This window comes from Cornus florida, unplaced genomic scaffold (assembly GCF_030987335.1).
Source record: "Cornus florida cultivar Cherokee Brave unplaced genomic scaffold, ASM3098733v1 CherokeeBrave_3.0.0_Hap2_Chr09, whole genome shotgun sequence".
Lineage (NCBI taxonomy): Eukaryota > Viridiplantae > Streptophyta > Magnoliopsida > Cornales > Cornaceae > Cornus > Cornus florida.
Genome location: NW_026775579.1, coordinates 67,072,448 through 67,090,023, shown reverse-complemented (window position 1 = coordinate 67,090,023; position 17,576 = coordinate 67,072,448). Strand labels below are relative to the sequence as shown.

Here is a 17,576-nt window from a genome sequence, read left to right as displayed (position 1 = left end):
AGCTATGTTTATTAAAATAAATAAATAAAAGATGGCACTCTAGAAAAGTGGGAAACAAAGAGGCGTAAAAGAATGAGAGAGAAGAAAGAGAACCACGAGTAGGAAAGGGGAAGGAGAAAGAAAATATGTTTACATGGCAGTGTAAAAGTGCTGTGTAAAATACACAACCTTTTTACACATTGGTGACGTGACAGTATATCTTAACAGATTGCTGGAGATGAAAAAAATTTACAAATCATATGTGGCAATGTATATTTTATACAAAAGAATTTTTTAACATACCGTTGGAGATGCTCTAAGGGCTTTGTGACTCAGTGGTATCTCCTCTATCTCTTAAAGTGACTGGTGAAGGTTCAAGTCTCCAAAGAAGCAAAGTGAGTGTGTGAGTGGTGTGCCAATGACTATATATATATAAATATATATATATATATATATATATATTAAAAAAAGACATTGACGAGATGATTAAAAAAAAAAAATTAAAGAAAAAGGGTTTTTTTCTTTTTGTATAAGGGTTTATTTTTCTTATTCTTTCTTAATTATTTACAAATATGAATTTAGAGGGGAGAGGGGAAAAAAGGAAAAAATCAATTACAAAGGAAATAAGAAGATTATATTTATAGAGGAGTGATAATTGCAGTCACATAATTGGTTAGGATTCCTAAAATTACATGTTAGTTACTCAGGAAAGATTATCAATTTTCTTTCTATCTATTTTTGTTTATTATGGATTATTTTCTTTCTTTTTTAATTGTCTTTTAACTATATATAGAGACTGTGTATAATAATAATAATTATTATTATTATATAACATGTAATCTCTCTATTATGAATCCATATATATATATATATATATATACACCCATACACAAAAAGGAAAGCTAGTGTGTTTGTATATATAGATACTCAATCTTTATATATAGTGTAGGTGTATAGTGTGAGGAAAAAAAAAAAAAAAAGAAGGTATATATATATATATAGGACATCCAAACAATCGTTCTGCAATTGCAATTAGCACTCCTCATATTTGTATTTTTATATATCTATCTATATCTATATTATTCTAAAAGTGTAAGTAATTTCTTAACACTTTTAGATTTTAAAAAAAATATATGATATTAAAAGTGAGTAATTAATTTAAAATTTAAATTCACTTTAAATATGAAGAGAATATTTAGTATAGAAGTTGAAGGACCAATTTTCAATTTCAAATTTTGCTCATTCTTTAAAGTCTCAATTCTTGTTCATGCTTTAAAGATAATGCAAGTCATCATTTATGATAAAATTAAATCAACAAATCTCCCAATAAGAAGGTTGTGTGATCTATACATTATATATCCCTTAATGGGTGGGCCAAACCAAATTCGACTTTTTTTTGGTATTTTGTTTTCTTATTTTATACTGACGTAGTTTATTTAGTCTCTTGCGATTTTAATTTTTTTTTTTAAATAAAAAATATATGAAATTAGGAAAATAGTATTTAATATAGAATTTGAAGGGGCAACCTTCCCAATTTCAGTTTTTATTCATTCTTTAAGGATGATACACAATGGACCATTTTAATCATTGTACTAATTGTTGTTTCACTATTCAAATTTCAGTTATATTTGAAAATTTAATTAATTTTATGATTGTATTTTCATTTATAACTCATGCAATCTCCATTGCAAACATTCGTGTTGTAAGTCATGGTTTATTTCCTTAGATCTTATATTTTATTTTGATTCTCTTGGACATAAATGTTGTCTTTATGACTATCGGGAGGGAAAAAACAACTGCAATTTCATTGCAAGAGATAAAAATATCATGAGACAAGATTGAAACAATACAAAAATTACGAGAACCTCTTGCAAAGAGCTCGAAAAGGTTAGTTTCTTTTGCTTCTATGTTGATACAATAATTTTTATTCTAGATTTCTTAAAAATAAAAAAATATGATATTAAAAGAGAGTAATTAATTTAAATTTTAAATTCACTTTAAATATGAAGAGAATATTTAATATAGAAGTTGAAGGACCAATTTTCAAGTTCAAATTTTGCTCATTCTTTAAAGTTTCAATTTTTGTTTATTCTTTAAAGATAATCCAAGTCATCATTTATGATAAAATTAAATCAACAAATCTCCCAATAAGAAGGTTGTGTGATCAATACGTTATATATCCCTTAATGGGTGGACCAAACCAAATTCGACTTTTTTTTTGGCATTTTGTTTTCTTGTTTTATACTGATGTAGTTTATTTAGTCTTTTGTGATTTCAATTTTTTTAAAATAAAAAATATATGAAATTGGAAAAATAGTATTTAATATTGAATTTGAAGGGTCAACCTTCCCAATTTCAGTTTTTATTCATTCTTTAAAGATAATACAACAATGGACCATTTTAATCATTGTACTAATGGTTGCTTCACTATTCAAATTTCAGTTATATTTGAAAATTTAATTAATTTTATGATTGTATTTTTATTTCTAACTCATGCAATCTCCATTGCAAACCTTCGTGTTGTTATTCATGTTTATTTCCTTGGATCTTATATTTTATTTTGATTAAATGTTGTCTTTATGACTAGCAGAAGGGAAAAAACGAGACAAGATTGAAATAATACAAAAATTACGAGAACCTCTTGCAAAGAGCTCAAAAAGGTTAGTTTATTTTGCTTCTATGTTGATACAATAATTTTTAGGATAATGCTTAGCTACTCACAGGTGAGTAGCTTCACCCTACTCACCCCTCACGTGTTCCAATAACAACATACCACATCAGCTTTAATAACCAAATAACCCACGTTCTCCTATATTTTCTCGAATCAACCATTAAATAACATTTTTATTAAAGCTGATGTGGTATGCTATTATTGGAACACATGAGGGGTGAGTAGGGTGAAGCTACTCACCGGTGAGTAGCTAAGTATTATCCTAATTTTTATTCACCAAAAAAAAAGAAGGTATTTTGTTGTTAATATTCTTTAATTTCCAAATTTTATTTATTAAAAACCTCAACTCTTCTTCATTTGATCCTCTTAGATTTAGCTATGTTGCAACAATTACAATATTGATTTTAACATTTTGCTATCAAGGTAAATTTTCCTTTTGACTTTCATTGATTTGTACTCTAAAGGTATATAGATTTTTATTGAATTGTGTTGTAAAGTTCAAAAACTAACACTGATCTTTTTTTTTTTTTTTTTTTTTTTGCCTTTTATAAACCAGGTCTTCCCCAGCCGCCGTGTTAATTGAAAATGCCACAACCGTCACGCTGTGCTCCAACGATCGCTTACAACCGTCATGTTGTGCTCCAACGATCACTTGTGACATTTTCCTATCAGGGTAACTTTTTTTTCCTGGTAAACGTGAATACCTATTGCCACAATTACAATATTTTTTTTTGACATTTTGTTTGTTTCCATTCTTTACTTGTTTGTAGAGAATATCTGCAAAAAAGATTTCACTCATGGTGTGTGCTTTTTTCCATTCTTTGCTTGTTTGGTGAGAATATCTGCAAAAAATTCATTCGTGACTGTGATATTCTATTTTTATTTTTTTAATTATTACCTATTCCTAAATGTTTTCTTTCATGGAAGACGTTAATTAAGAGTTTTTATGGTCCAAATTCAATTATCTACAAATATAAACGACGAATAGACTTTTTTTTTATATTGTTTTTATACATTTTTCGCCTTTTTAAAAAAGAGTTTGTATATATTTTGGACTCTTTAGAAACCTCTAAAAATGATAATTATAAATAAGTTTCTATGATTTTTAGCCTTTACGTTTCTGTTTGAAAAAAACTAAATTTATATTTCGAATTTATTATTTGTAGTTTTTATAAATTTTGGACTCTTTTGTACTATTTTACTATTTTCTAAAAAGAGTTTTTATAAAACTATTTGGACTCTACGTTCCTTTTTCAAAAATTCTGAATTTACCTTTCTAATTCTATTATTTGAAAATAGTTTTTTTAAATTTTGGACACTTTAGTTATTTACTATTTATTGAAAAGATTTTCTATAAATTCTAGACTCTTTAATTATTTATTATTTTTTTCAAAGAGTTTCTGTTGATAATGGATTCTGCGCAACCCGGATCTGATTTGACTTCCCGAACAAAGAGAAGAAAAGGTGATCCTACAAACACCCGTGTGTTACCGGTGGAGTAAGCTTCGACGAACAAGTCAGTGTGCAAAGTAATCTCTTCAGAGAAATCAAGAAATTGAGTTAGGGTTTATTGAGTACCTCAAAACGTTGATTAGCCTGCCTTCTTTATAGGACTTAGGTCAGAATGTCACGTAAAGTTACCTTCTCGTAATCTATAGACTTAATTCTTATCATAATCTTTAATCATTATCGTAATCTGTATAACATATCTTAATCTTATGAGATAGTGCATTAATTTAGCAATCTTCCCTTAATCATGGATATTTAAATTATACATCCATTAGTTTCTATCAATTTTGGACTCTTTAGAAACCTATAACAATCAAAACATAATAGTAATAATTATAAATAAGTTTTTATGAATTTTGGACTCTGTGTTTCTTTTTTTAAAAAAATTAAATTTAGGTTTCTAATTTATTATTTGTTTCTATTCTCTTCTTCTTCTTCTTCTTCTTCTTCTTCTCTTTTTTATTATTTTTTTTTTTTGGGGACTCTTTAGTTATTTATTATTTTTAAAAAAATAGTTTGTATAAATTTTGAACTCTTTAGTTGTTTTTATCATATTTTGACTTTCTATTAATTATAAATAAATAGTTATTTGGACATACCTCGAGTAAAGTTGCCAACAAAATAATAATTGTATTTGGAAACTATTCAAGATATCTGATTTTTTTCTATTTGCTGAGAACTCCTGCGCAAAAAATGGGATTTTTTTTTTTTTATTTGGAATATTGTGGATTGGGCATGGAATTTTTGGGGAAGGGAAATGGGCTATTTTTTAAAGTGGGACGAAATATATATATATATATATATATATATATATATATATATATATTTCTCGGAATATTGATTAGGGTATGTGTGTTTAACCTTTAGAAAAATATTTGAATTCAAAATTGTTAAAAATGTATAGAAATAATAAAAAATATATGCACTCATTAATCATATATGACTCTTAGATTTTTTTTAAACTTTTATATGTAGAGAGATGACTCATTTAACTCATTAATCACATGTGATTATATGATTTTTTTTAAAATTCTATATATAAAGAGAGGAGTTATTTAACTCACGTGACTATTGAATTTTTTAAAACTTTTATATATAGAGAGATGACTATTTAATCATATGTGGCTATTAGAATTCTAAATAATATATATATATATATATATATATATATATATATATATATATGATATAATGTAAAGTATTTAATGAAAACTATTTTTGTATTTTATCATCTTAAATGAGTTTCTATAAATTCTTCTATTAGTTAAAAATAAATAGTTATTTGGACTCATATATTTATATATATATATATTTTTTCTAAAATATATAAAATTTGGACACTTTTGAAACCTACAATAATCAAAACATAATAGTAATAATTATTATTATTTTTTTTTTTTTGGAGTTATTTATGTCCCTTTTTCTCAATTCAAAATTTACCTTTATAATATCTATCTATCTATATATATATATACTATTATAAAAGTGTAGAGAATTTCTTAACATTTTTAGATTTTTTAAAAATACAAAATAATTTTCATTAAATACTTTACATTATGATATATACTTATATACTATTTAGAATTTCAATAGCCACATATGATTAAATGAATCATCTCTGAATTCCAATAATCACATATGATTAATGAGTGTTTATATATTTTTATTATTTCTATACATTTTTAACAATTTTGAATTAGAGTATTTATTTAATGGTTAAATCTATATCTATATCTATATCTATATACATACACTGTTATAAAAGTGTAGAGAATTTCTTAACATTTTTAGATTTTTTAAAAATACAAAATAATTTTCATTAAATACTTTACATTATAATATATACTTATATACTATTTAGAATTTCAATAGCCACATATGATTAAATGAATCATCTCTGAATTCCATTAGTCACATATGATTAATGAGTGTGTATATATTTTTATTATTTCTATACATTTTTAACAATTTTGAATTAGGGTATTTATTTAATGGTTAAAATAAGGAGTTAATAAAAGTACTCTTTCTATATACACTATTATAAAAGTGTAGAGAATTTCTTAACATTTTTAGATTTTTTAAAAATACAAAATAATTTTCATTAAATACTTTACATTATAATATATACTTATATACTATTTAAAATTTCAATAGCCACATATGATTAAATGAGTCATCTCTGAAATCCAATAGTCACATGATTAATGAGTGTGTATATATTTTTATTATTTCTATACATTTTTAACAATTTTGAATTAGAGTATTTATTTAATGGTTAAAATAAAGAGTTAATAAAAGTACTTTTTATAACTAAATACACACGTACCAAAATCAATATTCAGAAAAAGGGAAAAAAAGAAAAGAAAAACATTTTTTATCCCACTTCTTAAAAAGCAACCCATTTTCCTTCCCCAGAAATTCCATGCCCTAATGCACAATATTAAAAAATAATAATAATAAAAATACTAAAAGCGTAAAGAATTTCTTAACATTTTAATGTGTAAAGCACTTTCTCTACTTCTTAATTTTTTTTTTTCCATAAAAACGTCTCATTAAATTATGCAATTATTCATACCATAATGATACATTTTTTTGACTGTTGCAATTCTTAAACTTCTAACACAATAGTATGGAGATATTCAAGTTCTCATTAAATCATGTAGTAATTCATACCATAATGAGACTTTTTTTTTTTTTTTTTTTTTCTTTGTTGTTGAAATGTATTTTTTGGTTACATATATTTATACCTAAAATAATTTATTTTTTATTCTAAAAATGTAAAGAATTTTTTGAATTTCTAAACGCTTTTCATATTTGTTAAATAAAATAATTTTGTTAAATGTATCTTTTTGGTTATATATCTATACCTAAAATAATATATTTTTTATTCTAAAAGTGTAAAGAATTTTTTGAATTTCTAAACTTTTCCCATATTTTTAAAAATTAAAAAATAAGGTTTTTGATTTGATTCAAAGTGTACAAAATATTTTCTAATACAATTTATTATTTGATTAAATATAGTTTTTAATCATAATAATTGCAATTCAATTGCTCATAATTACGATTTAACATTTGTGCCTTTTGATATTTTTTTTCACTGTTTTAACCGAAAAGGGGTAATATACCATTTTCATTTCTTGCTTCATTTCCTACACTGAACCAAAGAATTTGTAAATAGTCTGCTAGCTTGAATTGCACAAAATTGTTTCGGAATTTGAGAGATTCTTTGGAGTTGCATTAATGGAGAATTATCTATATCTTTTGATTGGCCAAAAAGGAAGGCAAAGCTTCCCTCTTTGATATTTTATTTGCTTCCCTCTTTGATGTTTTATAGCTATGGTGTTTTTATCCAATTATTCATTACCAATTCTTTATTATTGTGAAACTAGCATATTCTTTCTTATACATGGTGACAATATCCTTTAACTTTCAGGAGACATTGCTTCTACAAATGAATATGGATCTTGTTAACCAACCCTCAAGGTTTTAATTGGAATTCTGGAGGGGAAGTGGATAATGAGGATTAACGGTTAATACATGCTTTTTAATCATGACAAATTTATAATCAAATATTAGCATTTTAAGCTTTTTTTTCATGTAAATCTTTTAACTAATCTCTTGTTTGCACTTGACTATTTATTTATTTTCTTTCTTCTTAGTCCCTTTTTATGGTTTTGCATGAATTATGACTTGTGTGAAAGCCATGGAACCCGTTGATGGAAGGATTATGAATCTAATACATCCATGGGATTTGAATTGTCCTCCTCAACTTGAAAGGTTTAAAATCTTAAACAAGGTCATTTCATATCTAGAATTTCAGTAAAAGATTAAAAAATTATCGGAACTAAATTTGACATTTGATTTATGATGTGTAAACTCATGAGGAAATCCCATAATAATTACAATTGATGTTGTATAAGTTTTTAGATATACACACACACACACACACACACTATATTTCTATTCTAAAAGTGTAGTGAATTTCTTAACATATATATATATATCTTGTCTCGTTAAAAAGTTCATTAAAGTATAATAATTCATGCCTCATTAATAGTATAGATTATAAATGTATATATTATATATGACCTAATATTTCATGAAAAAAGTTGAGAAAGGCCAAAAGAACATGTTTTTAATCCGATTAATTATACTATTTGATTGTTCAAATTCTTTAACTCTTTTTATATATGTATATATTTAAATCTTAATTTTTATATTAAAAGGATATTAAAAGTATTTTTAAATCAAATTAATTATAATTTTTATTCTTCATATTCTCAAATATAAAAAAGGAAAAAAACTTAAAAGGAAAAAAAGATATATTCCAACAAAAAGATATGAAAAAAGTTTAGAAATTCAAATTTTTTTTTTACACTTTTAGAATAAAAAATATATTATTTTAGGTATAGATATATAACCAAAAAGATATATTTAACAAAATTATTTTATTTAACAAATATGAAAAATGTTTAGGAATTCAAAAAACTCTTTACATTTTTAGAATAAAAAATAAATTATTTTAGGTATAAATATATGTAACCAAAAAATACATTTCAACAAAAAAAAAAAAAAAGCAAAAAAAGAAAAGAAAAAAAGAAAAACAAAGTCTCATTATGGTATGAATTATTACATTATTTAATGAGAACCTGAATATCTCCACACTATTGTGTTAGAAGTTCAAGAAGTGCAACAACCAAAAAAATGTATCCTTATGGTATGAATAATTAGAATTGCAACAACCAAAAAAATGTATCATTATGGTATGAATAATTACATAATTTAATGAGACATTTTTATGAAAAACAAATTAAAAATATTAAGAAATAGAGAGTATTTTACACATTAAAATTAAAAATTAAAAAATGTTAAGAAATTCTTTACAATTTTAGTATTTTTTTCTTTCTTTTTTTTTTTTTTTTAATATTGTGGATTAGGGCATGGAATTTTTGGGGAAGGAAAATGGGTTGCTTTTTAAGAAGTGGGATGAAAAATATTTTTCCTTTCTTTTTTTTTTTCCCTTTTTTCTGAATATTGATTCAGGTATGTGTATATTTAGTTATAAAAAATATTTTTATTAACTCTTAATTTTAACCATTAAATAAATACTCTAATTCAAAATTGTTAAAAATGATAAGAAATAATAAAAATATATATACACTCATTAATGATATGTGACTATTGGAATTCAGTGATTAATCATATTTAAAAGCAAACCCATTCCTTCCCAAAAATTTCCTCCCAAAAAAACCTTGTTTAAAAAATAAAAAAACATACAACAAACAAACAAACAAAAAAAGAAAACGTAAAAGGATAAGGAAAAAATGTACCATTTTTCATTTATAAAACACACGTCTACCCAACTTCAGACATTTTCTCTATTTCCAATTTTTTTATTTTATTTTAAATTTAGAAATTTTATTAACATATATATCAACTATATATGATTTAAAATGCCTCCAGAAAGGTTAAAACAAAAAAAGTTGATTAAAGCATAATGAATCATGTCTCATTAATAATATAGATTGTATATATTATATATGACCTAATATTTTACGAAAAAAGTTGAGGAAAACCAAAAAAACATGTTTTTAATCCGATTAAAAGTGAAATGGTACCCTTGGAATTTTCAACCTTAAATTTTATTAAAACTGTATTATTTTTATGTTGATACTTAAAATCTCCAACCAAGTATTTATTAACTTTTTTTTTTTCACTTTAAATTAAATCCAATTTCATTAAAAAGTATTGGTGGACATTAATTACTTGAATTTCATTTCATGTTTTTAATAGTCGATAACCTTTGGGATTTTCAACCTAAAAAATTGTCATTAAAAGTGGACTACAAAACGGATACAACCTCTTGGAATTTTTAACCTTAAATTTTGTTAAAAGTTTATTATTTTTATGTTTAATGTAAAACTTTTGTAATTTTTGAAATTTCCAAACTTTAATAGTATTTGATGTCTCTTCAATTTTTGAACAATAACATAAAAGTCTATTATATAAATAGAGGTAAAAATTACAAGATCAAGCTCCAATATTGAGGGAGCAAAAAGATTAGATGTTAACAAGAGCATTACAAGTAGGGATCACAAGAAGAAGAAGTATCAAGGAGCATATTTCATCAATTAGCTTTGGTAGTGAGGATGAGAATTCATGTGCAACAAATTAGGAGCATCAATTAGCTTGGTTAAGTTATTTGCTTGTTTTGAATTCTCTACTCAGTTTAACTCATAGTGATGAATTCATATTAAATTATTTTAATATTAGGCGTAGTGATGATAAAATGATTGTTAGGTTTCGTTCAACAAATTAACAATTATTGAGTTTTCTTGTACTCATATTGAAGTACTTATTTGAATATGAGTATTTTGTTGTATTTTTCCTTTAGATTACATGTACCTTTTCTTTTCTTTTCTTTTTTTTTTTTTCTAATAAGGACTTGAGTTTGGTTATTCATGTTATCCAAAGCCTTCAATTGTTTTGGTTTTCATTTGATTTGCATTTGTTAATTCAATTTTTTTTAAAAAAAATTTGCTTAATTTTTCTTGGTCTCATTTTTTGAAAAAATTTAGATGGTATTTGTATGTCAACTTGTTTCTGTGAGTTTTGGATTGCTATTTTTTCTTTTTTCTTTCTCTATTGTATTTATTTTTTGAAAGTTCGTTCATCTCGAGAAACTTGAGTCCATGAAAGGAAAGTTTTAACAAAATGTTAGAGCATCTCCAGCGATTTGTTAATTTTTTTTTGTGTAAATCTAATGTGTCAGAGTAGATTTACACAAAAAAAAAAAAAAAAAATTGTACCAACTATTTTTAACTCCAGCAGTAGTTTTATACCTCTTATGTAAAAAACTATCCCCCAATAACAACCAGCCACGTGTCATACCTAAGACCCTACATAACTTTTACAAATCTACTTATTCAATTTATTTTTTGGCGATTAAATCTCACGTCCCAATTCTCCTCAATTAGGAAAAAAATAATAATTTCCCTCTATATTTCACTTTCGCATCCCGCCAATAGCAAACCTTTTATGCCATCGCCACTGGAATTCTAACTTATAACAAATAATAAAATAAGATTTAAGTATGTGGAAAATACATGATTAAAATGTATATCTAATTTTTGGCTAATACATATTTACCTCATTAGAATATAATGTAAAAGGATAAAAAATCTAAAAAAAATCCTAGAATCTACAGTATGATTGTAGAAGATAAGATCAAACGGAAGTGATGAATTAAACTATGTTATTAAAATAAATAAATAAAAAATGGTCGACTAATTCTTACTTTGCCGCTAGTTACAGATTATTCTCTATTCCACTCTAGAAAAGTGGGAAACAAAGAGGCGTAAAGGAATGAAAGAGAAGAGTGAGAAAGGAGAGGAGAGAGAAAATATGCTTACATGGCAGTATAAAAGTGATGTGTAAAATATACAACCCTTTTACACATTGGTGATGTGGCAGTGTATCTTAACAGACTGCTGGAGATGAAAAAAATTTACAAATCACATGTGGCAGTGTAAATTTTACACAAAAGGGTTTTTTAACAGACCGCTGGAGATGCTCTTATAATGTTATAGAAAAAAGAAGTGTCTTCTTTCTTACAATGTAAAATGCTGGAAGGTTATTCCTTTTGTGTTTGATCCATGTGGATTACAAAATGCTAATTATATATATATATATATATATATATATATATATATATATATATATATATATAAACAATTATATTTTAGTGATGATCAAAGGATTGTTAGGCTTCGTTCAATAAATTAACAATTATTGAGTTTTCTTGTACTCAATTTGAAGTACTTATTTGAATATGAGTATTTTGTTGTATTCTTCCTTTAGATTACATGTATTTCTTTTCTTCCTCTAATGAGGACTTGAGTTTGGTTGTTCATGTTATTCAGAGCCTTCAATTGTTTTGGTTTTCATTTGATTTGCATTTGTTAATTCAATTTTTAAAACATTATTGCTTAATTTAGATAATATTTGTATGTCAACTTGTTTCTATGAGTTTTAGATTGCTATTTTTTCCTTTTTTCTTTCTCTATTGTATTTATTTTTTGAAAGTTCATTTATCTCGAGAAACTTGAGTCCATGAAAAGAAAGCCTTAACAAAAATGTTATAATGTTATAGAAAGAAGAAGTGTATTCTTTCTTATAATACAAAAATGCTGGAAGGTTATTGTACCGACCCAAAAAAATACCAAAATAATAATAATAAAATATATAAAATTTCGGCATGACCTCCGCAAAAAAAGTCCATCTACAACCTGTTGAAATACAAAAAAAAATGCAATGGCCTCACTGGGCTTAAAAATAACCTATCATATCCCAACGCACAATACAATTATTATATCACATTCCAAAAATGATTACATATATATAAAAAAATCTCCTTCCTCCATTTTATCCAAACAAGGAACATACCTTAGTTACATCAAGTTACAGTCCATAAAATGTAGCTAAAATTTAAAAGTCCATAACTTACAACACTGTACCAATTAAACTAAAATTTCACAGAATAGTTAAGATTACATTTACAAAATATTAAAGCTCTAATACAAAAGATAGCAAAATAAAATAGATCTCCAAGCTCGTTTAAAATTTTGGTGGATCGTCGTTCGCCATCTCTTTTCCATGTCCTGAAAAATGTTAAAAATAATGGGTGAGCATAAGCTCAGTGGGAAGTGTCTAAGACACATTTCTTATTTCCCCGTGAATTCCAAACAAATAATGGGTAAAAAGGAACGTGGTCATACCATGTGGAATACATATTCTCAACTACAACAAGAAGTATGTAGCAAATGTCAACTAATCACAAATTTCCCACTATGTCATGAAGTGCAATGTTATGCAAATGTCGCTCCCCATTTCTGAAACAATTCCGTTTCAACAACAAAACCGTTAGTGTAATCCGACCCAAGGCACCTCGAAGGCGTCACGAAAGGAAGGTTGGTTAACTATCCACTACCACAAGGCACCTCCAAGGCGTCGCATCAGACTTACTTAATCAACTACATTCCCTTCTAGATTACACCCTTTTAGATTACACCAACATCACGGACCACTAGGCGCCTCCTAGGCGTCCGGTTTTTGCAACACTTTTAGAAAATATTTTTTTCAAAACAATTTCGTTTGTTCTAAAAATATTTTTCTCCATTTCTCTTTCCCAATGAATGCATGAATGCTTGTACTTCAATTTATCAACCCAACCATATAACTTTCACCAGTGGCGTAGCCAGAAATTTCCTTTAGTGGGGGCAATTTTTAACAGCAATAATATATATATATATATACACACACACACACAATATTTGAACCAAAATAATATATGTAAAAATTAAACAGTACTAAATATTTCAGAATATTTTTCATATTTTGAAAGCACGCAGTCGAGTTTTTAAAATGTTCATGGCATAATAATAGTAAATTTAGATGATAAAAAAATATATATCAGATTACCTATCTCCGTACTGCAATATTTGTTTAGATTTTGTGAATTTTTGAAATATTAAAGACTCGCCGAAAGAAAAATGTTGAAGATTGAAAATGTGATGGAAATTAATATCGCATTTGTTTGTGGTAAAGTCAAAAGTGTAAAAGAATATATTGTATTTTTGAAAAAAGTGGGAAAATACCGTGAATGGTCATTTGGTTATATATATATAGTATATATATGTACAATGTCAACTTTTAGTGGGGACAATTATACAAATATAAAAATCTTTCTATATAAAATTAAAAATAATTAAAAAAAATTAAAAATTCAGTGGGGGCAGCTGCCCCACTTGTCCCTATGTGGCTACGCCACTAACTTTCACACATACTATATAAGGCAAATTTATAAACTACATGATGAAACTCTCATTTAATATTAATTTTGCATATCTAGCATGTAAAATATAAATTCAATTGCATATAAACATGTAAGCATGTTAAATCACCTTAAAACAATTAACAAGTAGTCACATACATTCCATGCTCATTATTTAAAACCTATCTTTGCAAGAATTAGCACTAATTAAACATGCTAGGCATCACTTTAAGTTAGAAAACTCACAAAAATACAAGAATTCATGCATTAGAACACCCCTACCTCAAATTTGAGAAAAAAAATCCCAATTTGAGCCTAAGAACCCTAGAATTTTGAAATCCCTAGAGTGCACCAAAACTGAAATTGCTGATACTCACACGTAGATCTCGCCGTGCTCTTTGATTTGCCACCAACAACACCCAAAAACTCCAAGTGGTTGAAGAGTAATCAATGATAGAAGTTGTAAAAGAAAAAAAGAAAGAATTTTTTTTTTTTTTTGTTTCAGCGAGAGAGAGATTTGGTCTGATTCTGTCGAAAGGTAATGGCATTACCTTTGTTATAATAGGAGGGGGGTCCCACCATTTATTTTACTTTCTTTTATAATAAACTTTAATAATATATATATATATATATTTACCCTATAAAAGTATATTCTATTTTTATTTTTTATGTACACTTTTTGTATTATATTGTAAACGCGACGTTTTGCCTTTTAAAAAAAGATACCTTTTCGTTCTATTATATTGTAAACGCAACGTTTTGCCTTTTAAAAAAAGATACCTTTTCGTTCTATTTTTAAAATTCTAAAATACCAAAACAGTTTCCCTTTCCGTCCTTTTAAAAATAAAAAAATAAAAAAAATAAATACCAAACAGATTTAACCCTTTAGTTGAGTCCCCGTTTGCTTAGCCAACTCAAGAAACAAATCATCTAACCAATAAAAATCCGACGCGTGAAAATTCAACGTTTTTTATTTTTAAAATTCTAAAATACCAAAACAGTTTCCCTTTCCGTCCTTTTTTTTTAAAAAAAAAAAAAAAAATACCAAACAGATTTAACCCTTTAGTTGAGTCCGCATTTGCTTAGCCAATCAAATCTCAAGAAACAAATCATCTAACCAATAAAAATCCGACGCGTGGAAATTCAACGTAGCTTTGAGCGCTCTTATAACAGACCGACACGTCTTCTTCTTGTTAAATCGGCGGTTTTTTTTTTATTTTAATCCCCTTCTTCTTTAAAAAAAAATTTAAAAAGTTACTTTTTTTTTATTGTTTCCAAACAATTTCAATCAAACCAACGCGTCGTCTTCTTTTATGTTTACTCGGTTGTTGGTGTCTGAAGAACCTTATATATAATCGGCAAATTGGATCTTGCCTCTCTCATTCTACCTTTTTGGCTTCTTCTTCTACCCATCTCTTCTTTCAACATTTACCATCTAACTCAACTTCAAAAGTCAGTATTTAGTTGGAGCGCATAACCCTATTTTGGCTTAAGGTATGTTTTGTGTTATTTATATTTTTGTTTTTGAGGATACAATGTTTGAATTTTATTTTTATGTGAAGTTTGTTGACCATAATTTAGAATTATTCATGATGTTGTCATTCTTTTGGTTCATGTACATCATATTACAACTCAAAACCCGTAATTTTTTTTTTTAAAAGGTATGTTTAAATTTGAATTAAAGAACAATTCTGATTTGGATCTATAAAGAATTAGGGCATGAAACCTTGATTCTTTTACTCACAGAAAAGACCTTTCAACTTCATAGGTAGAGATTTAAATTATTTGACACTTTAAGCCCCTTAAGTAAATTAGTCCATGCAAGCGGAAAGTAGTTTTGTGTTCTTTGAAATTGTAGCTTTGGCTTATGTTGTTGTTGCTGCTATTGTTTGCTTAAAGCATTTGTTTAATCCCTTAGAAAAGGAGAAGTTATAGTTTTCCAAAATTCAAACGTTAGAGTTAGTTTATGTTTCAATCTCATGCTAGGTGGCTTGAATCCAGCGGAAAGGAGTTTTGTGTTCTTTGAGATTGTAGCTTTGGCTTTTGTTGTTACTGTTATTGTTTGCTTAAAGCATCTGTTTAATCCCTTAGAAAAGGAGAAGTTAACGTTTTCCAAAATTCAACGTTATGAGTTAGTTTATGTTTCAATCTCATGCTAGGTGGCTTGAATCCTAATGTTATCGCAGAAAATTTTGCACATTAAGAGTTAGTTTTTGTTTTCTTTCTTTCTTTCTTTTTCCCAATGAGTTCTTGTTTTAAACAATTTTAAAATTTAAATTTAAATAAGTGTTCAACTCTATATTTTGGATTTTTTAATTAAAAAATAAACTTTAATTATATACGTTTTGAAAAAAAAAAAAAAATTTACTTTCTGTAACGTAATTTCTAAAAGACATCAACAGTTAAGATGCCTATTGTTATATGATCTCAAGAAGAAAAAAAAAACTCTTTCATGTTATGTTTTTCTCGCAAAAACTTTTTCTCCAACATTGTAAGTGCATTATACTTCTTAAATAAATTTAATACTAATTATTCTCACCTCTGAAAACTTTTTATGTCTCTCAGTATTTCTTTTTATAATTTTAATTGTGAGTTTCTAACAAATTAATATTTGACACTGTAGATGGCAACTCAAAAAAATGGTAAGAAAGTACAGATGACTCCAAAAGAAGTACTGTTCCAAAAAAGACCACTACTTTGGGACAATCCTACAGCATGTAGCTCTACTTCACCACCATTTTATATATGGGAAAGGATATTGTTTGAGTTGAATCATAAAATTGATATTGGTTTCAAAGTTCTTTTACAAGAAATACAAAGGTTGACTGAGTTAGTAGAAGCAATCGAGACATTGCACAATAGTGTCATCCACATAAGTTCTGATGATAGTGAAGAGGAGGATCCATCAGAGGAATATTATCCATGTTCTTAAACAAAATGGAATGATCAAGACTTTTTTTAATGTAATCTATATTATGTTTTATTAAATGTAATGTAAAATAAATGTTAATTGATTAATTGTGTTTGGTGGAGAATATAATATATAAGAAGTTATTTTAACATAATGTTTTTTTGAAGAGTTATCTCAAAGAGTTGTCATGACTGTATAAATAGTTCTTTCTAAATTGATAAATTGAAATAACTATTCGGTGAGAATTCATTTTTGTTCTCTTTCAAGATAAACTATCTTCTTAACATAATAAAATGTGTGTATGAATCCATCTCTCTCTCATCATCTTTGTGAAGAAAAAAAATTCTCTTTGGAAAGACTTCTATGCAAATTGAAATACATGGTTAGAACTCTTATAATTACTTCATTTTTTACAATTACTTCCGTTATTGAATCATAAAAATTTGTACTGGTCCTGCCAATTTGATTAAATCACAAAATTATATGCTTCCAAACAAAGATACTTGCAAACAAAGATAAAGGACATATTGCAAATTATTTCCAAACAAGTGTCAAAACAATTAACCCTTTTTTTTATAATAGAAAAATTAAGAGTTTTAAAAGAAATAAAGTGTTCATTTACTGGGATATTGTATACATATATTCTCCACAAACTGACACGGTAAATAGATATA

The 17,576-nt window shown here is 26.2% G+C and overlaps 1 long non-coding RNA gene across 1 annotated transcript; it reads left to right on the top strand.

Moving 5' to 3' along the window:
- Window positions 1–446: 446 nt before the first annotated feature.
- On the top strand, window positions 447–17,015 carry LOC132273327 (uncharacterized). Its single transcript, XR_009470081.1, has 4 exons — window positions 447–1,866; window positions 2,570–2,639; window positions 7,593–7,688; window positions 16,615–17,015. It is a non-coding gene; the product is annotated as an uncharacterized LOC132273327 (long non-coding RNA).
- The last annotated feature ends 561 nt before the right edge of the window (window positions 17,016–17,576 follow it).